The sequence below is a fragment of the Dasypus novemcinctus genome, chromosome 20, assembly GCF_030445035.2.
Source record: "Dasypus novemcinctus isolate mDasNov1 chromosome 20, mDasNov1.1.hap2, whole genome shotgun sequence".
NCBI classification, from domain to species: Eukaryota; Metazoa; Chordata; class Mammalia; order Cingulata; family Dasypodidae; genus Dasypus; species Dasypus novemcinctus.
The window spans coordinates 52,575,803-52,601,888 of NC_080692.1; the positions used below are offsets into that span (position 1 = coordinate 52,575,803).

General features: G+C 43.9%; 1 long non-coding RNA gene across 1 annotated transcript; it reads left to right on the forward strand.

The window, feature by feature from the left end:
• Positions 1-10,965: 10,965 nt before the first annotated feature.
• LOC131274823 (uncharacterized) lies at positions 10,966-20,683 on the forward strand. Its single transcript, XR_009182129.1, has 3 exons — positions 10,966-11,180; positions 15,425-15,566; positions 17,897-20,683. It is a non-coding gene; the product is annotated as an uncharacterized lncRNA (long non-coding RNA).
• Positions 20,684-26,086: the final 5,403 nt, after the last annotated feature.

Here is a 26,086-nt window from a genome sequence, read left to right on the forward strand (position 1 = left end):
TGAAGTACTGTATGAGAGTTCCAAATAATGCTCCACATTCTCAACAACACTTGGTACTGTCAGTCTTCTTAAACTGAGCCATTGTAGTGGGTGTGAAGTGGTATTCCATTGTGGCTTTAGTACTCATTTCACCAATGACTAAATGATGTTGAACACTATTTCATGTATTACATGCCATTTATATAACTTCTTTGGTAAAGTGTGTGTTTGTATTTCTTGTTTTTCAATCAGTCTTTCCGGATTTGTGTATTTACTGTTTTGTTCCTTCCACTTTGTATTTATTTTGCCATTTTTCTATCTTATGTAGTAAGACATTGATTTTTCTGTTTTTCTTTTTCTAATGCAGGTCTTAAAGGTTATACATGTCCCTCCACATATTACTTAGCTATATCCCAGAAGTTGTGATATGTAATAATTTTATAATAATCTTGTTTGATATCACTTCCATTCTGATTTCTTTATTTGCATCTTAATTCCTAGCACATGGAGATTATCTAGTTATCTTTTTATTTGTATATTACTTAATATCATTATTGTCAAAGACTGTTATGCATATGATAATTGAACATTATGGCCAAATGTATATTCAACTAATAAATGCTTCACATGTGCTCCAGTAGGATGTGTTTTCTGCAGTTGTTGATGCAGTAGTCTATATTTTAATTATGTCAAATTTTGCAAATCACATAGCTCAAATCTTCTGTGTTCTTGCTGAACATTTTCTATTACTAGAATGATATATTAAAATTCTTCACTATGATTTGTCTGTTTCTCCTTGTGATTATATCAGTCTTTGATTTACATATATTCAGGCTACATTTGTAGATATATATATAAAAGAAATCCACACCAAGACATGAAATAGTGAAGTTTCAGAACAATAATGACAAAGAGACTGTCAAAACAGTAAGAGAGAATAAAGAGAATTCTCAAAAAAAGCAAAATTAGTAACCAGTAGCTTAGGAACAGTGAAATGTTACTTATTTATTTATTGCGCATGTGAAGCAGGTAGTCAATCCCTGAGCAACACCCACTCTCCTTGAAATGTTATATTGAAAATGCTGACAGAAAATAACTGACATCCCAGAATTCTAAACCCAGTGAAAATATCTTTAAAAAATAAGGGCAAAATGAAATTATTTTCAGACCATTAAAATTAAGTCTCCCACCAGCAAACCCTCATAAAGGAAGATCTAATGGATATGCTTTAGGCAGAAGGAAAAGTGACCCTTGATGGAAGGTCTAATGAGGTTGCGGCTTGCTGGGTGAGGAGTCCGCAGAGGGGCCTCAGGCAAGTAACGACGAGGGGAAGAACCCACATGGAGACGAGGCTGATGGCGCAGGTCTGATTTAATGAGGAAGTGCTTGACAATATAAGCCCGAGGGAACGGGGGTGGGGCTAGCATGGGGTGAGAGCGGATTGGTGCCCACGCGCAGAATACCCTTATATGGCCAGGAGATGCAGCGCTGCAGACTAGTGGGTGGAGACGGGGCAGAGGTGGGCCGGTGAGGGGGCGTGGCCGGGGGCAATGTGAGGGCGGAGTCACCGTACCAGGCGGAGGGCGTAGTCACCCATTCCCGCCACCCCTCCCGGGCAGCTGTGGCACCTTACAGCTGCCCCGGGCTGGCCACAGGGGTTAACTATACCTCGGCCTGCTTCCTCTCCTCAGTCTAAGATACAGGAAGAAACAAAAAATAAGTATTTGGGTAAATCTAAACAAATATTGACTATAACACAATGGCAATATTAGTGATATTTAAGTAAAAATCCCAAGATAATATTAAAACGTGTGCCGGGGGAAGCAGCTGTGGCTCAATCAGTTGGGCTCCCGTCTACCATACGGGAGGCGCTGGGTTCACGTCCCGCGGCCTCCTTGTGATGGCAGGCTCGCCGGCACGCTGCAAAGCGCAACCTGGCCCACAAGCGCCGCAAAGTGCTGCCCCGGCCACAAGTGCTGCAGAAGGCCAACACAGCAAGGTGATGCAACAAAAAAGGGAGACAGGAAACAAAACAAAACAAAACACAGAAGAGCATGCAGCAAATGGATACAGAGAGCAGACAAAAAGCAAGCTGCTGGGGGGAGGGGAAATAATAAAAAAAAAGTGAACAGCTGGAAAAACATTAAAAAAAAAAAAAGTGTGACAGGCCCATGTTCCAGAGGAGATATTGAGGAACCACTTAAAAGAAAACAAAGTACATGTATAATGTATAGTTTTCCAACTGATATAGGAAACCATAAAGAATTACTGCAAAAGAAGGCAAGAAAGGAGTAGGAATTAATAGCATGAACTAGGATGGCAGTCTTTTGTTTTTGAGGTACCGGGACTGGGGATTGAACCCTGGACTTCGTTTGTGGGAAGCTGGCGCACAACCCCTGAGCCACATCAGCTTCCCTGAGTTTGTTTTTTGTTTGTTTGCTTATTGTTTGTTTGTTTGTTGTTTTTAGCAGCACAGGGGAACTCTCATGTAGGAAGCAGGCGCTCTACTGTTTGAGCCACATGCGCTCCTCCACCTTTTTTAAAAAAATTAACTAGTTTCCTTAAAGGTTAATAAATTTAATGCCTTAGTTAAAAGACAAAGATTGAATTTTTTAAAAATCTCAGACTGTCTGCAAAAGTGGAAATGCTGAAATTAAAGTGATGAAAAGGTAGGTCAGACAATTTCTAACCTAAAGAAAGCCAGCATGGCTATATTAAAATCTGATGGAAAAAAAAAGAGTTTAATACAAATTCTGTTATTAGAAATAGAGGGCCTGTGGTGACCACAGTGACCAGCATAAGTGACAGCATAAGAACGTAATCCCATTACTGCCTCACTTACTCTAGTTATCAAAACACTGTATCTTATTTTAATTCATACCTGATAACTAGCGGGGTTGAATAGTATATTAGACCTTTAAAATTTTTATGGAATTGTTGGTGCTACTCTTTTCACCACCTTTCATCATCATGGCAAAGATTTGTTCATAAAGCTTCTTCTGGGAAGTGGATGTGGCTCAACTGATAGAGCATCTGCCTACCAAATAGGAAGTCCAGGGTTCAAACCCAGGGCTTTCTGGCTTGTGTAGTGAGCTTGTCCATGTGCAGTGCTGCTGCATGTAAGGAGTGCTGTGCCACTCAGGGGTGTCCCCCACGTAGGGGAGGTCCACATGCAAGGAGTGCACCCTACAAGGAGAGCCATTCTGCGTGAAAAAAATGCAGCCCACGCACACAAGTGGCGCTGCACACATGAAGAACTGATGCAGCAAGATGACGCAATAAAAAAGAGACATGGATTCTTGGTGCTGCCGAGAATGCAAGCGGACACAGAAGAACACACCGCAAATGGATGCAAGAGAGCAACAATGGGGTGGTGGGGGGGGGGAGAGAAGAAAAAAAGATTACCTTATTTGTAGAATAAAATAAAATAAAGCTTCTTCTTTCTTCCTCCTTCTCCTCTTTCCCTCCCCCCTCTTTTTCTCTTTCTGTGGTGGTGGGGATGAAAATAAAATTACTCGGATAAACTACATGAAGATTTTTCAAGGTTTTACATTTATATTATTTCAGTAAACCCTTGCCAGCATTAGTCTTTTTGAAAAAAGAAAAATTGTATCTTGATGTTTTAGTTCGCATTTCTGTGATTAATTGTAACATTGACCATTTCCCCAATATTTTTGGCATTTGTATTTCCTCCATTGTGAATTACTGTCGCACATCCGTTGCAATTTATCTAATGGTGCGTCGCATGTTTGTATCAGCTCTGTCTAAGGAGGCGGCTACCTAGTGTCCGACACTGAAGAGACGAGCGTGTGACTGACATAAGGGCAGTACTGGCAGGGAGAGCGCACGGCTGCCTCCTGAGGGTCTGGGAAGCATCTGCTTGTGGTTGCGCTGATTACAGAGCTGGGTGTGGGCTTACCTCAGCCCTGACAGTGCGGCTTGAGGGTTAGAGACGAGAGTGGTGTATTCAGGCACGACTGCTGCTGACCGCGGACGCTCAGGAGCGGTGGCCTGTCTGATTGATTGGCTTCTAAAGGCGTTTTCAGAAACTTCTGGTATTTACTTGTTACCATGGCTCTAGGACTTTTTCCTAGAAGTGTGGGGACTTTTTATTACTCAGCTCTCTATAAGAATCTTAGTCTTTGCCATGTTTAAAATTTTGTGCTCAGTTTGTCTTTTAATTTGAGGGCTCTTGAGCTGTGAAACTCGAGTTGTTCAAGCCTCCTGGACTCCATGAGTCTGATCGTTCCGGCGGATCTCTCACCACGCACGCTCTATGACGAGGTGCTTTCTGCTCTCCAGCGCTCATTTCCAAAGCAACCACAGCCTTCTTCTATTGATTCATAACAGCTTCTTGTCTCTACCTCTCGCTTCTCCAAAATTCCAAGCTGCACGAGGCCACAGCATACAGCACGTGCAGGCGAGGCCGCAGCCGCACTGACTGGAATGGGAGCAAAGCCTGAGCGATGACGGAGCTGGTGGGGAACCATTAACGAGCTGATCTAAACCAAGGACAACTCGGATGGAAATGCGGGAAAATATCTAAGAAGACCCAACCGGGAAGCGGATGTGGTCGACTGACAGAGCATCCACCTCCCGTACAGGAGGCCCCTGTGGTGAGCTGGCCCACGCGCAGTGCTGATGCGCGCAGGGAGTGTGGCTACCACGCAGGGCCGTCCCCACATAGGGGAGCCCCACACCCAAGCAGTGCGCCCCACAAGGAGAGCTGCCCCGCGTGAAAAAAGCACAGCCTGTCCAGGAGTGGCGCCGCACACACCGAGAGCTGACACAGCAAGGCGATGCATAAAAAGAGACAGATTCCCGGTGCCCCCTGATAATGCAAGTGGGCATAGAAGAACACACAGCAAAAGGTAACAGAGAGCAGACAACTGGGGGGGGGCAGGGGAAGGAGAGAAATAAATACAATAAATCTTTTTTAAAAAAAGTAGAAGACCTAACCGAAGAACCAAATTTGGTAGAACTGAACTTGTTGGATAAAACTAATTCCCTTAAGCAACACAGATTTTAATCATATTTAATTTGACTAGGTCTGCCCATTTATTTGGCATTAGTACTTAAGTGGTTTGCAAACAGTTCAGAGTCCTCTTGTGGGATCTTAGTGAGGTGGGATGGTGAAATATAAAGACTGGTCATGTAAAAAGAGCCCCGAACAACCGAGTTTAATAAATCCCTAGGGAGGACTGGAAGACTGAGGACTCAGGTGGCAGCTTTATTTAAATGGCTACTTTTGAACTTAGCGGACAAAAGTAACCATAATTAATGTGCTTGCTCTAGGTTGGTCCCTAGAGAGGTGTAAATCCCCAAACCATACCTAGGACATTCCTAAGGGTAATCAAAATCACAAGGTGTTTTCCTTTCCCCAAAAGGTTTTGTGCATGTCATATTAAGTTAGAAGGCAGCATAGACTACATCTGGACAGCTCATTATATAAGATAAATGTCCTCATTATGATGAAAGGAAGAGAAGGAAGGGAGGGAGCCAGGGAGCCAGGGAGGGGGAGGGAGGAAAAGGAAAGAGAAGAAAAAAGTACCCCAGAAACACGTTCAGTGACCTGAATGGTGTGTAGGAAGGAGGTAGAGCCAGGCGTCCTCGTGGAGAGTGCTCTGCCAGCTCTGGGCTGTTTGTATACCATGCAGTCATTTGGGGAAGTAAAATTTGGAAGTCACCTAGTTCAACTCCCTGACTTTCGATTTTTATGTATGTATGTATGTATGTATGTATTTATGTATTTATTTTTAAGAAGGCACTGGGGATTCAACCTGGGGCCTCATATATGCAAAGCGGGTTCTCAGTCACCGAACTGTATCAGCTCTGCATCCCTACCATTTTTAAAGAAAAAAAAAATCAAAGTTTCATAAAAGTAAAATTACTTGCTTAAGTTAGCTAGAACCAGAGCTAGAGCTCACATTCCCGTCTTCTTACTCATAAACTCGTGGTACATACCTTACAGCATGCCTCGTTACACATCTCAGCCACTGCCCCTCAAGTCACTTAGATGGATCATGGGTAAGAGGGCACAAACTCAAGCAGCCAAACAAAGCTGTTGGCAACATCATAATGCTCCTGGATAAGATGACCTCTGGATGAATTCCTGAGGATGCAATTAACATTTCCCTGGAGTTCTAAAAGTAAAATTTTCAATTCCTTATGCACTTCACTTGATTGGGGTTTGCTAAGCGCTGGGGAAAAGAGAAATCATCTATGAATAGCTGTTATGTCCTTTGCTTATATTTATTTTTAACCTTCTTGCTAAATAATGAATGAATACGGCAAATGAAAATTTTAAGGAAGGGTGGATTGTGTTGGGTAAGCACCAAGACTTTTCCTGTTAGGACATACTGTTCATTGGCATTTGTCAAAGACAGATCGGACCAATGGAGAGAGCACCAGAGAGTGGTAAGAATATAATAGCAGGGTGATTTTGCCTTAGGGGTAAATAACTTAGAAGTGAGGTGATTCACAGTTTGGATTGTTTTATAAGCAGGCGAAAGTTTGAACAGGAAATGTTTTCCCTGTGGTTGCCTAGTTTCAGTGTGCCAAATGGTTCTAATCTTAGCTAACAGTCATGAGACAAAGAAAAGAAGTTGCCTAAGGGCAGTGCAGGTTCAGGCAAAAGAGGAAGAGTCCGTGATTGGACTTGTCACTGACTTGTTCTAGCCAGTGATTTTGAATCGTTCATTATCTGCTGATTAACTAGGTCCACAAGGATCCAAATCCTCCATTGCTTTACCCCGGGTTTGATGGTAAGCTCTCAACTACTAAAGTAATTCATAGAAAATATAAGTTTGCTATGATGCTTTTAAACTTTCGGTTATCAAAAATTTTTTGCAGACATTGAGGTTGTCTACCAAGAATTGATAGACTTCTGTAAGGCAGACAAGTATAAGATAAATATAGACTTACATAGAATGATATATTTTCAGCAAGAATAAATCAGAGAACATAGTGCAGAAAATCCTCATTATAACAAGAAAAACTACAGATGATTTTGGGAGAAAATTATAAGCAGTATAAAAAGACATAGAAAAGAATACCTGGATGAATAGAGAGGTAGACTATGTTCCTAGATAGGATGACTCAATATCAAAAAGATGGAAACTCTCCTCCACTGACCTACACAGTGTATGCATACAGAGTCTTGAATTTACACACATACACACACCTTGATTCTACATGTATCTAAAATGTATTGTGACAACTGAGTAGGCATCTGGAAAGTGATAGTTGAATTCCTACCACTTACTTTATATCAAAATTAATTCCAAGTGGATAAAAAAATATAAACAAGACCATAATAAAAACCAGGGCAGGGAAGCAGATGTGGCTTAAGCAATTGGGATTTTGCCTACCATATGGGAGGACCCGGGTTCGATTCCTGGGGCCTCTGGTAAAGACGAGCCAGGCCTGCATGGGAGCAATGCAGCAAGATGATGTCACAACAAAAGAGAGACAGAGGGGAGAGTCAAGGCGAGCTGTGACAGAAACCAGGAACTGCGGTGGTGCAAGGAAGGAGAACCTCTCCCACGTCGGAGGTCCCTAGGGTCGAATCCTGGTGAAGTCTAGAGGAGAAAACAAGAAGAGAAGACAAAAAGAAACAGACACAGAAGATCACACAGCGAATGGACACAGACAGCAAGTCGCAGGGTGGGGGAGGAGGGAGGGAGAAAAAAAAAACAGGGCTAAAGTAAACAGCCTACTTTCCCTTCCCCTACCACAAACATGTTGAGGATTCAAACAGGCATTATGTAAAAAGAGATTCTCAAGGTGAAGATGCCTCACAGTGCCAGGAAAACCACAAGGTACCAGCATAACTAGAGTAAGGAGCTGAGAAACCACGTCCTGGTGAGGACGTGAGCATCAGGAAACCGCATGCCCGCTTGTTGGGAGGATGAGTTGGTACAGCGTTTTTGAAGAAGAGTTTGTCCTTGAACTCGATGACCTCAAAATTCCACTCTTAATAACATGCCACAGAGAAACTGATGCATGTGTACACCACAGTATCCTTAAGAATCTTCATATCAGCATTGTAAAAGCCAAAAGACGGAAACAACCCAAATACCCTTGTGGAGAATGTCCGTGAGGGATACCCAAGAAACTAGAAATATTAGTTGCCTTTGTAGCAGAGAACTAGATGGCCAGGGGACAGAATTGGCAGGGCGATTTATTTTTCCCTTTCCCTTTATGTGCAGTTAATGTATACTTTTATTTGATAACCAGCTGTTGTTTTCATCCGCATTGTCTGTAGGTTTTCGGAAGTGGTTGCAGGTACCTGGTTAACCAACGCTGGAGCTTGCTGGTGAACCTTCCTGGTTGAGTCTGGGGTCGGTGTGCACCTCCAGCCTTCCCCTCTCCTTCACAGCTAATTTCTGGGTCTCTTTGGGTGCCCGAGGACACTTCCTGAGCACAGCTGGTGTACGCCCTGGTCCCAGCTCGCCTCTTCCCGCCACCCTTTTGGCGGGAGCCATTCTGCGTGGGCCAGGTTGGAGAGCCCCTTTACCCTTTAGATCGTGCCTTCAGCCTATCAAGTCAAAAGAATTTCTTTGTCAACAGAAAGAGTAGAATCACGTAAATGATAAATTTTGAGTAGAGAAATAGACATGGAGAACTTGCTTTCTCATGTAAAAAAAAGTACAAAGTAATTAAAACATTGTCATATTAAAGCAGTTACAGACAAATTGGTCAGTGAAAGAGAATACGATCCAGAAATAGACTCAAGTTGTGTGTATGTGTATGTACACTATCTAGTAACTGCAGGTTCATGTCAAACGAAAAGATGAATTATTCAATATGTGGTGTTTTAGCTATTTTGGGCATAAAAGATCTTGTATCACATGAAATAAAATATTTTCAGGGAGGGGGGACTTAAAAATCTAAAGTTAAGTCAAAGCATAAAATTACCAGGAAAAATTTCAGGAAAATACCTTTATAATTTTGAAGTGAGAAGGGGCATGTGTGTGTATATGCACATACATACAATTCATATGTATATATATATTTAAAAGAAACTTTGGACAGAGGCAAAATGATGATTGCTTGATTTTGATACCCTCCCTAAGCTTTTATAGTAAAGCCCACTTTCCCTAATGTGAAACTCTTGGGAAATGGCACTGTATTTTTTTTTTAAGATTTATTTATTTATTTATTTATTTTGCTCCCCCTCCCCTCCCCCTCCCCCCAACCCCCCTGTTGTCTGCTCTCTGTGTCCATTTGCTGCATGTTCTTCTTTGTCCGCTTCTGTTGTTGTCAGCGGCACGGGAATCTGTGTTTCTTTTTGTTGTGTCTTTTTGCTGTATCAGCTCTCCGTGTGTGCAGTGCCATTCCTGGGCAGGCTGCACTTTCTTTCGCGCTGGGCGGCTCTCCTTACAGGGTGCACTCCTTGTACGTGGGGCTCCCCTATGCGGAGACACCCCTGCATGGCACGGCACTCCTTGTGCGTTTCAGCACTGCACATGGGCCAGCTCCACACAGGTCAAGGAGGCCCGGGGTTTGAACCATGGACCTCCCATGTGGTAGGTAGACTCCCTAACCACGGGGCCAAGTCCCCTTCCCTGTATTTTTGATAACAATCATATCTGATAAAGGTACAGGGAGACTGCTGCTCTATGAGGTTATAGGTGAACCTGTATACATTGATAAGTTGTGAGGATGCTTATTATCTGGTTGAGAAGCTAACCTCAAATGTGTTAGGGCTTTATGCCCTAGGAAAGTTAACCAGTCTAAAGCTGATTTGCTTACTGGCATTCCTTTCCCTTCTGACTGCATATGTAAATCTCTGCTCCTCAAATGCTTCCCAAACACTTTTCTTGCCTGATGGTTCCCTCATAATTCAGTAAAACCTTTCTGTGTACTAGTAAGTTTATCTAGGAATTCTGCCTTTCAATAAAATCGTATCTTCACAGACAAGACTCTGAAGGGTGTGAACAGAAGAAAATTGGACAGTGGTTATTTCCAGGGTTTGAAATGGGATATTAAATTCTACAGGATTTATGCATTACTTTTCATCTTTAAAAAGTCCTGATTAAAAATGTTATGTGCCTAAGGAAAAGCAAAGGAGCCCGAAGATCTCTGTAACTGTGGTCACCACTTAGAGAAATGGTTTAGTAAACTACAGTACCTTTTTCCTTGGATCATTAAAATTATGTTTATGAAGGTTAAATTATAGCATGCAGTTATTAAATTTATGTTTATGAAGGCTGAATTACAGTATGGAAAACTTTTTTAAGGAAGCAAAAACTATGCATAGAAAAGAAATCATGAGAAGAAAAGCATCAGTGTATTATTAATGATAGCTTTCTCTGGGTAATGGCTTCTTGACAATATTTTATCTTATATTTTTCAGTATTTTTCTCATTGTCTAATGAGCATGTATTGTTTTTATAGTGAGGAAAATGATAGTTAAAAACAAAACACAGCATGTTTCAGCATGCCCTGACTCTACTTTGAGAATGTGTGATGCAATAGGTTGGCCTCTTGTGGCTTTTATAAAACGACCTTTTTATTCTTTCCCACACTTAAGAATTTTACCTCAGATCATGAGTGTTTGATTGCTGCCTTTTTAAAAGGAGGGCAAGCATTTTAAACCAATTGTAGAGTCAGTCTCATAAGTTTTGCTGAAGAAGACTTATTTTTCTACTGTGTTAATCAAAGGAACTTCTTCACATGGTTTATCTACTAGGAAAACACTCCTTTTCAGCCTAAACAAAAATGAGTGGAGTCAAAACACCTATGCTGTAAAAATTCATACTGAAAACTGCAGTTGATGCTCTTTGGGAAGAGAGGAGGACACGTGGCTATGAGCAGGAGCACGCATCTTGCTTGTGTTTCTTTCGCGGGTGTGCTGGTCCTTGTTTCTGGCAGGGTTTGACAGGGTGAATGCAGGGTGAGGAGCTGCTGTAGGAATGCGGCTCAGCGAGGGGGCTGGGAAGCCTCCCGCCTCTCCGTGGGTGGGGCCTGGACCAGCGGAGGTCATCGGGCTGGTGGTCAGGAAAGTTGGATTGAAGCAGAGAAGGGGAAAGAGCGGCAAGGCACAAGGCCGGAACTGGCACCCACAAGGCCCACAGTGACGCCGGGTGACCCGCAGAAGGTAGTGCCCTTCCCTGGGGACTAGAAAAAGATGAAGGAGGAGCTCTGGCAGGAATGGGGACTGTGGACTGCCCACCGCCCCACGTGACCCCAACAAGGTGCGCTCACAGATCAGCGACAACGGGAACACAGTACCTAATGCCTGGCACCCTATGGACTGCCGGCAGCGGCTTCCCTTTTGCCCTCCAGAATACAGCGGATATTTCTCCTGTGGCCAGCAATAACCGGGAGTCATGCAAGGAGAGGAATTCTGGGAAGCTTTTTTTTTTAAAGATATATTTTTTATTTATTTCTCCCCCCTTGCCCCCCACCCCCAACAGTTGTCTTTTCTCTGTGGCCATTCGCTGTGTGTTCTTCTGTGTCTGCTTGTATTCTTGTCAGCAGCACTGGGAATCCGTGTCTCTTTTTTGGTGCGTCATCTTGCTGCATCAGCTCTCTGTGTGTGCAGCGCCACTCCTGGGCAGGCTGCACTTTTTTTGTGTGCAGGGCGGTTCTCCTTACGGAGCACTCCTTGTGCGTGGGACTCCCCTAACACGGGGGACACCCCTGCGTTGCATGGCACTCCTTGCGCACGTCCGTGCTGTGCGTGGGCCAGCTTACCACGTGGGTCAGGAGGCCCTGGGTTTGAACCCTGGACCTCCCATGTGGTAGGCGGATGCTCTATCAGTTGAGCCACATCCGCTTCTCTGGGAAGCTTATTTTGAACTTTGCTCAGTTGACACAGTACAAGGCAGCCGTGCTCCTTACGTTGCTTATGATCCTGTGTGCTTTGGTATGAAACTGGGAACTTGAAGGAGAAACATACCATGGCATTCCCAGATCTTTAAACCTTAGCCCTTTCCTTTTGGAATCTGGACCTTCTAGTCTCTGTTCTATTCAATGAATTTGTATTTAAGAAAACCAGTCTCATTGGCTTTAAAATATGTAACTTTGAGTGAATTATGTTGTGTATCACACCAAACAGAAAATTGTTTAGAAAAGAACTATCAAACACCTTCTGTAAGGCTCACTATGAGGAATAAGTAGAGTAGAGGACAATGCCGGTGGCCCTGGGTTCTAGTGTCCTCTCTAGCAGTAATTATGTGATGACAAGAATTGTGGGAGAAAGTCAATCAGAGCACTGTTAGCATAAGATTTCTTTTGGAAATGCTGGGCAGGAGAAGGCTTCAAAAGGTCATTCTGATCTCAAGAAGGGCAGAGAAATTTTGTGTAGATCTTTAGCAGAAACTATCAGCTTAAATTCATCTAGTTTTGGAAATGGTTGGTTAAGGATAGTTCTCAGAAAGGTAGGAATTGTTCTTGTAGATTAGTAGCCATGGTTCGGACAATCTGATTTTTTTCAAGGGGTAATCAGGAAGAGTTAAAAGTTCATGTCTAAGAGAGGAACAGCTGTGTGAGACCAATGTATATGACAAATAAAGTTCTTCAGGCTCTCTCACAGCCCCTGTTCTAGGTCAACGGGGAGACTGAAGCCTCATCATTGGACCATATCGGGGTTTGTCACTTCTCTGACTCGACACTCCTCTTGTTGGTTGCAGTTTCTGGCCCCTTCACGTGATGACTGCTATCAGGAACTCCTGCTCCTTTTTTGCCTTTGTAGTTGAATTTTAATCATTTGTCCAGCTCCTGAATATACAGAAGCATTTAAGAAAGTGAAAGGTTGTGGACACATTAAGAATTAACAAGAGAATGATCAGTCATTGGGCCATGTCTCTTGGCCACCATCTTCCCCTACCTGGGACTGGCCAAGAGAAGAGAAGCCATCCCTACATTCTTCTGTAGCAAAGGGAGTTTTCTTTCAATAAGGTTGTGTGTCACTTTGTTCATCATACATACTTAGACTCTAGGGCTTGGAGTAGCAGAATTAGGGGGAGAAAACTTAAGGATCTAATTTTAGCAATCTACGACTTTAAACCAGCAGAGGAGGGAAAATAGAGCAATGGAAAGAAAAGCAAAGAGGCAAAAGAAAGGAGCGGCAGTCCATCACCCCTGGTGTGCGGGGCGGAGGGCCTTCATTAGAAGGTCTTGAGCAGAAGCTGCCCTCATCTCGCAATCTGCTACTTGGGCCAAGTTTCTCAGGAAAGCTGTTATCTTTCTGGTGCAGGCCCAAGTCCCTGGGACCTAACTGTAGCACTGTGGTCAACTACCAGATTAGGTTCTTTTCACTGAGGTTCAAGACCAGTCTTACTTTGGTGGTGTTTAGTGTGAACCAGTCAAACAAGAGTTCCTGAGGCTTAGTCTTGGAAAGATAACCTGCTGATTATATGTTTGGGCATATTCCGTTAACATAACAAAATTTTGCGATATTATCCTATAAAAAAGCTGAGGAAAGGATGGGATGAGGTCCCCAGATGACGTGAGACGGTCTGCCATCAGGTCTACCATCAGCTCATTGGGAGTGACCCGGAGGAAGCTGAGGGAAAAGCTTTGGGCCACGGCAAATGGAGTTCCTTAGTTTTTCAAGTTTCAATTTTAGTATGCCATTTATTCAATTTTTACTGAGGACAGGGAAGGGGAAACAGTGAAGCTTCTGAATTACAGGTAGAGTTGTTTTTTTTTTTAAGATTTATTTTTATTTATTTCTGTCCCGTTCCTCCCCTCCTGCCCAGTTGTCTGTCCTCTGTGTCTATTTGCTATGTGTTCTTCTGTGTCCGCTTGTATTTTTGTCAGCGGCACCGGGAATCTGTGTTTCTTTTTGTTGTGTCAGCTCTGTGTATGTGTGGCATCACTCCTGGGCAGGCTGGACTTTCTTTCACGTGGGGTGGCTCTCCTTACAGGGCGCGCTACTTGCACATGGGGCTCCTCTACATGGGGGACACTCCTGTGTGGCACAGCACTGCTTGCCCACATCAGCACGGTGCGTGGGTCAGCTCACCACCTGGGTCAGGAGGCCCTGGGTTTGAACCCTGGACCTCCCATGTGGTAGGCAGATGCTGTATCCATTGAGCTAAGTCTGCTTCCCCAGGTAGAGTCTTACAGAGTTCTTTAAATACTATTCTTGTATGATGGCTACCTCCATCACTAGGCAAATAGGTGATTATTCAAGTGAGAAATACAACATCTCAAAGTTTCCTTACTTCCATCAATCAGTTGCTTTACACAAGAGGAAACAATCCAGCCAACCAGAAAAGAGACAATGTTAAAGACAGAGTCATTGCTATAGAAAGGGTAACTGAGTGAAATCCACTTGTAGATGTTCTACAGGACTTAATAAAACGCTTTGGCTGGGTGGATGCCCCATCTCATCAGTTTTCCCAAGACTGTTGGCTTGATAGATGGGATTCCTACCAGACACATCCCTTGCAATCTTGAAGTTTCCTTATCAATATTTATATAAGGTGGTTTTAAATTTTCCTCTCCATGGTGAGTTATAGCATGTATCACTTATGAGAGGCTCTATTTCAATGCCAAACAACCATTTTGATGTTTTCAGAGATAATCTGAATGGAGAAGACAATCTGGTATTTTCCAGTGTGTTTTTCAGAATCAGGTGCTTGATCCTGGAGTTAAGTCAAGGCCTGATGCCAACAAGAATTAGTTTGGGCTTTGACTCTTACACTTGTAGACAGTCTGGAGGTGTGTTAAAGCAGCTCTTGAGCATCTTTTTTTTTTTTTTTTTAAAGATTTATTTTTATTTATTTAATTCCCCTCCCCCGGTTGTCTGTTTTCTGTGTCTTTTGCTGCGTCTTGTTTCTTTGTCCGCTTCTGTTGTCGTCAGCGGCACGGGAAGTGTGGGCGGCGCCATTCCTCGGCAGGCTGCTCCCTCCTTCGCGCTGGGCGGCTCTCCTTATGGGTGCACTCCTTGCGCGTGGGGCTCCCCTACGCGGGGGGCACCCCTGCGCGGCAGGCACTCCTTGCACGCATCAGCGCTGCGCATGGGCCAGCTCCACACGGGTCAAGGAGGCCCGGGGCTTGAACCTCGGACCTCCCATGTGGTAGACGGACGCCCTAACCACTGGGCCAAAGTCCGTTTCCCTTGAGCATCTTAATCTACAAAAACATTACTCTTTGCTTCTTGAATTTGCGTCTCTTTTTAGCATGGGCCTCAACCTTAATTATAGGCAATTCCTTTGGAAGATACAAGGTATCTGATAGAATTTTTATGCTGCTTCCATTTTTAAGTGGAGTACCAGCTGCAGCTGAGAAACTGTGTTGCTTCCAAAGCACACCAAATTATGAACCATTCTAAAACGATATCTGCTCTTTGTATATGCATTTGCAGTCTCACTGGCAGACCTTTGTAAAGGCTATAATTTCAGCAACTAGCGCACATTTGATTTCTGAGAGAGAGTGGGATCTGAGAAAGTTTTTTCTTTTTATTGTCTTTTTTTTTCTTTTAAAGGTACATAGATCACACAAAACTGACCAAGTCTTGAGTGGGTTGTGCTGGCATATCCAGTTGGACAGTCTCCTTGTTTGGTCATCATCCACAAGCAACTTTAAATATGGATTATATAAAGGTGTTTCAAGAAAGTAAGAGATAGGTAAGTTCCCAAAAAAGTCTATGACAATCATGATTTTTAGTTTTTAAGGAAGCCAATCTAGAGGCCAGAGGCAGAAAAAGGCTGAGTATTTCCATTCAAGAATAAGGTCTAAGCAGTGTGAGAGAACATGAGGTTAAGTGAAGACACTAAGACTGGATCACCAGAGGCCTCAGGTAACTTTGACGCTGTTGTCACTGCACCCAAACGAGGCGGGTAGGCCTTTGCCAAGAGGTCAAGCAGGAGGCGAGAATGAGCAGTGGGTCTCTGGTGCCCCTTGTGCTGCGGTTAAAGCCCCTAGAGTATGTCTTGAACTCTTCATCTACACCTTGCCTTGCTGTGAACCCACAGAACAGGTCCTGCCCAAGTTCAATGGGCACTTAAGACTGAAAAACAAAGCAAGCCCCTCCGTATGATGGAATAGTGAGAGGCTACTAGGGAACTTACAGACCAGGAGGCTGGTCCCGGGTGGCTGCAGGACGTTTGTGTAGCCCTCTGCACCACCCAGCAGATTAGAGAGCGCTCTAAAGCACAAGAACAAAGAAGGCACAGAGCCAAGCCAGGGTCTGCAAGATTATAAATATGCTTTCGAAGTTCTTGGTGTACAGCAGGAGTCGTTTTAGTGTGGATAGCTCTGTTGCTTAGGAATGAGCACATGTACTTTATGATGCACTCGCAGAGGGCTGGGTGTTTTGGGGTTTTTTATTATCTAGGAATTTATGGCATCTCTGAGTTATGTCCTCACACACCTGCAAAGAAAAGTTTGTGACGATTAGAGTCCAAGCGGTGCATCTGTCCTGGGCAAGGGATCACGTGTGTCCACTAGTTCAGATGATACAGTATAGGAAAGTCAGGGATGCATTGTCCACGGAATTCTGTGAGTCCAAGAAATCCTCTAACTCCTCTGTTGGTAATCAGCCAGATAAAGTCACGAAAAGAGCTTCCATTCTCTGAAGGGAAAGAGGCTTTCCATTTCGTATGATGATGTCATAATGCACTTTTAAAAAAATTTTTGCTGCTTTTTTTTTACACTTTTTAAGTTAAAGTTAATAGATCACAAAATGTTTTTTAACGTTACGTTAAAAAACATAAAAAACATAAGAGGTTCCCATATACCCCACTCTCCACCCCCCCACCCCATCATTTTGTAAATGGTATTTTTTTGAAGATATATACATCATAAAAAAAAAGTTACATTAAAAAATGTAAGCGGTTCCTGTATACCCCCCACCCCCCACCCCATGCTTCCCACACCAAGATGCACTTTGACCTGACACAAAGCCGTTTTGTGCCTCGCTGCCAACACTGCCAATTGTGGGGGGAGTTGACCCTCCCAGACATTCTGCCTGGAGAGCATAATGCAAGAGCCACACATTGTACAAGAGTTTTAGCATCTCTGGGTCCCGTAAAGATAGAAACTAATTGATAGAGATTAGGGGATTCATATTACAAATTGCTAAAATGATCTAAAACACCCTCAGTCTGAAAACCCCCTTGGCAAAGTAACCCGCCCGTGACCCCGGTCGGCTCCAAGAAGTCTCCGTGGGCAGCTGACAGATGGCCTAAACCCCCACCCCTGTCCCCCCAAAACAGGATCTGCCTTACCTCCAGGCCAACGCAAGCTTGTCCAACGTCCCGCTGAGCGCCCGCACGCACCCCACGTCCTTCCCAAGACCCCTCCCGGCAGGGTAGAGGTCAGACCTCTTCCGCTGTTCTCCCTCGTTGGCCGCCCCCAGGCCAGTTAAGGGCAAACCCGAGTCGTTCCCTTTAGACCCCCCACGCCGGGATCTAATACACTTCTCTGCCTTAACTTTGGTCGTCTCCGAGGCTCAATGAACTGGAATTTAACGCAGTATATTTCTCTTTCCTTACTAGGATTTACAAAGTCCTCAACTTGCTTTTGCAAACCTGATTTTGACCAAGATTTAGAGTTCAAAGGTCTGCAAAGTTGCAAAGTTGGCCCTCATAGCTACCCGTGTTGTAAGACATCCTGAAGGGGTATCGTCCTGCCAGAAGGGCCAGTGGCGGACAGCAGAGGAGCTGGGGAAGGTACAGGAGGAGGGGCAGAGCCAGGGGAGGAGAAAGCCAAGGTGGAAGGTCAAAGAAAGAGATCATTCAAGGATTGGTTCAGGAGAGGAGAGGAGAGCTTACGTTTGGATTTAGATCCTCCACATTTTCACAAGCTTTTCCTAATAAAGGCTTTAGCCAGATGATTGCCCTTCCCTTACAGCCCCTTTGCTTAGCTTATTTCCATTCCTTTACTTGTTATCTTAGGTTAGTTGAGCGATTTACAACTCCGTTGTAACCTGTAACCAAATGCTAGTCCTTTACAGCTGTCTTTTACAGCCACTTCATGGAAGCAACTTTAGAATTTTCCTTTTAGAGGCCTCATCAGACCCATTATCAAAATGCCCACCAGTGAATATTTGGAATCTTTGAGCCAACCCTTTGATTCTTCTACTGTGTCAGGAAAATGGAATGTCTTATCCATACCCCAATTTCTGGGAGTGGCCAGTGAACTACTAGCACGTCCTTAGGAAGATCCAACTGGAGCCTTAAGTGTTTAATACTCTTTGCCTCACAGCTTTGAGTTAATGCTCAAACATAAAGAACAAACAAGAAACAACTGGGGAGTGGATGTAGCTCGGTGGATGAGCACCTGCTTCCCACAAATGAGGTCCCAGGTTCAGTCCCTGGTACCTTCTAAAAAACAACCAAACAAACGAGAAAACCAACTCTCATTGGGGAGTGAATGTAGCTCAATGGTTGAGCATCTGCTTGCCGTGTACGAGGTTCTGGATTCAATCTCTGGTACCTCTTAAAAAGAGAGAGAGAGAGAAAGAGAGAGAAACGACTAACAGGCCCCAAGAATCACTTGGAACTCCAAATCAACCTCATCCACGAGAACCCTGAGTCATGAAAACACCTCAAGAAACTTATAGCAAAGACAATAAAGAGAATAAACACTCAGGCAACACTTGAACGTGGAATGGGTTGCCAGGAGCAGGGCTCTCTCAGCCAGCAGGTCAGGGTGACTGAGGAGGGGACACGTCAAGAAGTCTCAGGTACATTTTGTTCTCGTCAGTGTGGCCTGAACTCAAGTAACAGAAGGTCCAGTCTTGATTTGAGTCGAGGAACCACAATTTTAGAAAGAAAAGAAGGAAAAAATGGACCAAAGCACTGTTAACATGATCTTTTTTGGAGAATGCCAGGCATGAGAAGGCTCTGAATGAGCAGCGGCGTTGTGAAGGGACGGTGGCTCGGCAGGAGGGGTCCGCTGAGGTGTGACTCGTCAGCATACTTGGCCAATGACAGGTCCTTGGGAGAGAGGGGAGTTGCTCTCGTGGATTGGCAGCTACTGTTGGGTCAAGAGGCAGGAGAAACCAAAGGATGGGGCTAGGGCCATGTGTGAGCACGGGTGAGGAGGGGCAGCCTTGAGGGACAAGGACACGAGAGGGCCACTGTGGAAAAGTGTGTCCCTCAGTGACTCTCACAACATTCAGTACCACCCGGGCAGCCACCACTGAGAGCGAGACCTGACACAACGGGGCTGTCTGAAACAGCACCAAAGACCCCAGGCCTCTGTGTGAAATCGGAACAAAGCAGTGTAGCCGGAGCTGGTTTCCAGGTACTTGGTCACGTCGTAAGAAAGAGTGACAAAGAGTTTACTAAGGGGAAAGTGAAGGCGGCGGTCGGCTGCCCCTCATGGACCCGTTCCGCCGGGGGAGAGGGCCTTCCTCACGCTGCTGGCGTGAGATACGGGTTGTCGGGGCGACTTCTCTGCCTCGCTCCGGGAACCGCCGCCGGGGCCGCAAGCCAGCTGCGGCGAAGAGGACCGCGCTACGAGCTCACACGAACACCGGCCAGAAGAAACAGGAGACTTTATTGGGAGAGCCAGAGCGTGTGGGCTCGTGCGCAATCTGCAGACGAGTTGTGGAAGAGGAGGGGAAGGGGGGATATATAGGGATATGGTAATTTAGGGGCTTGTCAGTCAAGCTGGTGAGGGGCATGCGCCTTGGCCTCGCCCCATGACTCAGCACTCCTGATTCACCATGACTCAGCACTCCTGACTCACCATGACTCAGCACCTATGACTCAGCATTGTGATGGCACCCAGGCCCACAACATGGCCTATGCTCCCTTCAGAAAGTACACACTCAGATGTGAACGCGGGCGTGCTCGAGATAGAGACGCCCTCTCTTCTGGGGCTCCTGGTTTTATGGTCACCCCAGGGAATAGGGGCTGCTGATTGGCATAGTTGAAACAAAGCGGGGTAGACTCACTGGGAGGTTTGATCTAGGGGCTGCTGAACAGCGGTGATTGGCTTCCGCTGCCGTCGAGGAGCTCTGCTGGAGTTTGTGCAGAGGTGCTGTGATAGTGGGTGGGTGGGGGGTGCTGTTTTCTGATAATGCAGCTGCTGGGTGTGCTGCACGCTGGCCCCTGAGAACCTGCTGGTGCCGTCAGCAGGCTGCTGCCTCAGCCTCCCTTGCCGCATGGTGTCTGTGGGGCTCATTGGGTTTTCTGTCCCTCCTCCGTAGGCTCCCGTTCTATTCTGCCTCATAGTTCCAACAAGGGATGAACTGATGACTTGAGCGGCGTCTTACATTCGGTTTCCTAAACCCAAAGCTTTTATCACCTGAGTTGGGGAATCGTTTTCCTTTCTTGACTGCTGAGCTCCTTCACTATCTTCTACATCTTCCGCTCTGTTTTCCAAATTGGCCTTGAATTTAGCTTTCCAGCTGGTAATTTAACTCACTGGATCTTTCTGACTGTTCAAATAAACACAACCTCACCCAGATTGAGAAGTTAAAACCTGTTGTTGACAGCAGTGGGAAGGGATGCCCTTCTGGGTGTTAACGAGAACCCTTACATTCTTAAGGACAGTAATCCGGCAATTTCTGTTATGCTAAAATTACAGTTCAACTCAGTAACCTTTCTTCTGGGAATCTTTCCAAGGTTTCCAAATTACTCATAGTGGCAAAATTGGGAAACAATGTTTATGGTTTTCAAAAGGATAATGATGAATTTTAAGTAACTATTAAAAAGGATTTAGCGCTATTCCCACTGATTTGGACAAATTTCAATGGCCTATTGAATAAAGCAAGAATCAGAGAAGTGTCTCATATGCTGTTTAACAAAATAATGACTAAATACACTATAGGTATATTATTTCTATGTGGCTAAATAAGCATGGAGCAAAGCACTGAAGAAGTACATGGATTAGGCACAGTTGGTGCTTTAGTGATACTGGGAAAAATAAAGGTAAATGGGGAACAACGATATCCATTTCATTGATTTTGGGCACGGTGTGAATTAGGTGTTGATTCATCTTTTCTCATAAATGACTAGCTAGTTGTTTCATCTCCATTTGTTGAAATGACTTTATTTTTTCCATTGAATTTCTTTGATAACTGAAAAAATCAATTGACTATTTATTTGTGGGTCTATTTATGGGTTATATTCTATTGAGTTACTTATCCTTATGTCAACATCACACTTTTTGATTGCCATAGCTTTACACAGTAAATCTTGAGTATCAGGTACTTAGTATCCTTCAACTTTGTTCTTCCCCAAGATTTTGTTTGCTCTTCTTGGTCCTTTGTATTTCTACACAAAGATTAGAATCAGCTTCACAAGTTCTACTAAAAAAAAAAAAAACCTGCTGGAGTTGTGACCACTGACTACTTTAGGTTTTATTGGTTATTTTAGCTTCTAGCTTAGCTTCACTCCTTTACATTTTGTAAACTGTAGTTGTCTGTATTAGATCTTGTAATGGTTACTTCCCACTCCTTTACGTGATTCAATTGTTGTTTATACTTGCTCTTGTAATGGTTACTTCAACTTAGCTCCACTCCTTTACATTTTGTAAATTGTAGTTGTTTATACTTATTGTAATGGTAACAACTCCATCTCCCCTTGTTTGAATCTATAAAAACCCTAAACTCCTTAGACTTGGAGAGAGAGATTTTAGGTGGATAGGCCATCTGACCTCATTGCTTGGCACTTAGCAATAAACTCTGTCTCCCTTTGAACGCAGGTGTCTCAGGAATTGGTCACTTGAATGCATCTGTCAGAGAACCCCTGCTTTGATATGTGATTGAGTCAGCCAAAGGGGTGCTGATGTAAAGTACCAGAACTCTGTTTGTAAAGGATATTTACAGTCACAAGGCCCTAAAGAGTCTAACTCAAGGTAGCATAAGAGGTACTTTCTCACCAAAGTCCTTTGTCACATGTTGAAGCAGGATGGCAGGTGAGGTCTGGGAGGGTCCAGCCTTCCTTCTTCCTCCTAAGTCTCCGTGGTCCCAGCTTCTTCCTGCCTCAGCTATAGGCTGGGATAAGGCTCTTCTCTCTTCCTCGGGCTCATTTCTTTCTGGGCTGAGCTGCTCTGTTCTTTTCACAAGGTCAGCTGTAAACTATCAGGCTCATCTCTCTCTGGGGGCTCCAGCATCAAAACTAAGTTCTCTCCTCTGCTGTGCCTTTTTCTGTGTTCTCCTGTGTACCTTCTCTGTGTATCTACTTCTGTGTGAGAGTGTTTTGTTAGCCTACCAAGGGACCTAGGACTCAACACTGAGTTGTACTCTAATGACATGGTTCAATCACCTCAACATAATTTAATCAGACATCTCAGCTGAACCTAATAGAATCAAGGCATTTTCATGCCCAGGGGAACAGACCAATTTACAAACATAATATCTCTTTTTGGAATTCATAAATAACATCAAACTGCTACACTCCACCCTCTGAATTCCAAAAAGACATTACAATAGTAAAAAAAAAAAAAGCACCTTAAATCAGTAACAATGCTATATACAAAATCATATCGCAGTTTAAAGAAACACAGTTTGTCTTGGGGCAAAGTCCCACCTGGCTGTAGACCTCTGAAACTTGCAAAACCATTTATCTGCTTCCAGTATACAAAGGGGCACACAAAAGTTAAACTTTTGCATTACCATAAGGAGAAATTCAGAAGAAAACATGAGTTATGGGTCCCTTACAGTTCAGTAAACCTGCAGGGCATACTTCATTAGATATCAAAATCTGAGAGTCTTTTTCAAGATGATGGTTTCATCGTATCCTTGCGGCCTCATGGTGGCCCCCCTTTCCACAGGCTTGCCCAATGGCCATTTTCTTGGTTCCACCCTCATCAGGCATCTAGGTGGCTACCGAGCTCCCAACCTCATCCTCCGAGAACAAGGGGGTGATGGCCACTCTTTCCCTATCTCTGGGGTGCAGTCTCAGCCCCCTTAGTACAGTGAGGTGACAGTAACATTCCCCTAATCTCTGGCCTACAGGCCCAGCTCTCTCAGAGCAATGAATTGGTGACCTGGCCTTCCTAATTTATGGGGAACAAACCCACCTCTCAGAACTAAGGGGTATCAACCTTATTCTCTCCAACCCTTGGGTTATGTGCTCTACCCTCTCTGTAGCCTAGGGTGGTAAAACTCTCCTGAACTGGGACATCCGCCCTCTTCAACTGCTGGGGCAAACTCACCCTCTCTGTACACGTGGGTGGGGTTCCTCTCTTGGCCCAAGGAGATGTCTTAATTCCAGATCTCAGCTGCCATGGTTTTCCTCTTAAAGCTGTTTCTCCTTCAGTCTCTCCCCTCCATGTCCCTTTTAATCCAGGCTGACAGTAGTTTTGTTCATACAGCTCTCAAAAAGCTTGCTGGTTTAGCATGCAGGAAGCAGGGGTCCAAGCCATCAGACAGTAAGACTTTTCACAATTCTTTCCTGGGTAGCTGGAACAGGCCAGTTTACAAACATAATCAATATCTCTTTTGGAAATTCACAAATAATATCAAACTGCCACAATAGGTAGTAACAGAGTTTCTGTTGGAAATGAGTTGAAACTAGACCATTGAGACAGAATTGCCTCCTAACAACAGTGAGTCTTCTAAACAAGGGCTTCTTTCATTTCTCTCAAAAATATTTTGTAGTCTTCAGTATAGAGATCGTGCACATCTTTGATAGAATTAGCCTAAGTATTTTGTGTTTTTGATGCTGTTGTAATGGTTTTTAAAGTTTTGTTTTCCAACTGCCTGTTGTATTTAGAAATACAATTGATTTTTACATATTGGCCTTGTCCAAATGATCTTCAAATTATTCTGATTTAGTCTTCAGTTACCCCCTTTTTGTAAAATATGAAGGATATATTTCTGCGCACTCTTACTTGACTTTTAGCAAGACTGAACACTTTTTACCCATGTGAATTGCTTTCTTTCCTTTCCTTCTGTGATAACATTCTGGTTTTCTTCTGCCTTGCTCTTTAAAACTTATCCATCAACCTTGCCATTAAACAGTGGAATTTTTCAAGACTTGGTCCACGATCTCTTTTCTCATTCTATGCTCTACATAGGCTCTTTCAGATCTGAAGCATCAATCAACTTTTAAAAGATAGAAAATTACTTCTCTCTTCATAACAGTCAAGCTATCCAGGCTGGCAACAGGCCGTCTTCACAGACCTGTCAGCATCCAGTGTCCTTCCATTTTGTCTTTGAACATTCCCTTGTGCAGGGTCTTAGCCTATTGTCTAATGTATTAGTTTTCTATTGCTGCTATAACAAATTAACCGAAATTAAACTAAGACAGCATCCATTTGTTTAAAACATTGTTTTTCATTAGAGAAAAACTCCCCCACACACAATTATTAACACTTCGCACCAGCGTGGCACTTGTCCTGTTACAATTGATGAAAGAATATTATAATTGGACTATTAACTGTAAACCATAGTTTACATTAGGCTTCACTATGCTATACAGTCTAATGTTTTTTAAAAATTTTTATTCTAGTAACATACATACAGCCTAAAATTTCCCCCTTTAGCTACATTCAAATGTGTAATCAGTGGTGTTAATTACATTCACTATGTTTACCATCACCATCAACCATCCATCAGAAAAACCTTTCCACCATCCCACGCAGAAATTCTATACCAATTAAGCTTTGGTTCTCTTTTCCCCTCCCTGACTCTGGGCCCTGGAGACTTGCACTCTAGTTTACGACTCTGTGAGTTTGCTTTTACGAGTTTCCTATTTCACACCTGTGAGAACATACAGTCTTTGTCCTTCGTGCCTGTTCATTTTCATCAGCAAGATGTCTTCAAGGTTCATCCATGTCGTTGCACGTTTCAGAACTTCATTCCTTTTCACAGTTGAATAATACTCCATCGTGTGTAGACACCACATTTCGTTTACGATTCATCAGTTGATGGGCACCTGGATTCCTTCCATCCTTTGGCAATCATGAACAATACCATGATGAACATCGAACACCCATTTTTTTGTTTTTTTGGTTTTTTTAAAGATTTATTTTTATTTATTTCTCTCCCCTCCCCCCCTCCCCCCCAGTTGTCTCGAACACCCATTTTTGAACATCACGGTATGTGGGTCAGAAGTCTGGGCAAAGTGTGGCTCAGCTGGGTTCTCCGCTGAGGATCTACAAGCCCAAAGGAAGGTGTTGGCGAGGCCGCCTTCCCTTCTGGAGGCGTGTGGACTTACGTCCGAGTTCACTCAGGTACTGGTAGGATTTATTTTCTTCTCGTGTTTTCCACGTGGGTCCCTCCACAGTCGAGCCGGTGAGAGCAAGCGAGCTCTTCCCAAGCGTGGACTCTCTCGACTTCCCTCTGCCCCATCTCTGGCCTCTCCTCCTCCCTTCCTGCTTTTAAGACGCACCCGGGGCCCACACAGGTAACCCACAATAACCTCCCTGTTGCCAGCCAGCTGATTAATCATCTTAACTAGCTCTGCAAAGTCCCTTTGTATGTAAACTACGTAACCATGGACTAACGCCAGGATGCACCAGTTCTGGGGCCGCTGCCCGCCACATCCACAGACAGAGTTCAGGAGCACCGAGAACTCAGATGGCACAACAACGAGCGCTTCATTTTCACCAACATTTTACTGGAATGTATCATTTCCTCTGCTTATGAATGTTGACAGTCAAACCACAGTAGTAATGTCAGTTTTAACAGTAACCTTGTCACCATTAAAATTCACAGATATTTTCATATGTTATAGTTATCAAATATCATTTATGTTCATCACTTTAAAAATCACAGCTGTTACTAGAGCTGTAACTAGATCTTTTTATTTTATTAGTAGAGAAATGCATATTACCACCTCATACATTTGTTTAATATTTTGTGAAATTTCATATTGAATTAATTACCTTTTCAGTCTCAAGTATTTTATTTCCTGCATTCAAAAACATTATTCTAAAAATAACAACAACAAAAACACACACACACAAAACCAAAACATTATTCTAAGATGGGTGTACAGGTCCTACTGAAGTGGGATCACTTCGTAAGTCAGACACGACACCCAGGAGGTATAAATTTAGAGAACCTTTGTTTACGGCCGGGCACCCTAAACCATCAGTAGGTGAGGGGGCCCCAAACTCAGGGGAACTGGGGCTTTATAGGGGTCTATACAGAGGGCAGGGGTCATTTTCACACGCTTAGAAGGAATTTCATTGGTTAATCTTTGCTTTCTAATGCGGAGCAAGCAAGCAAGTCAAGCGA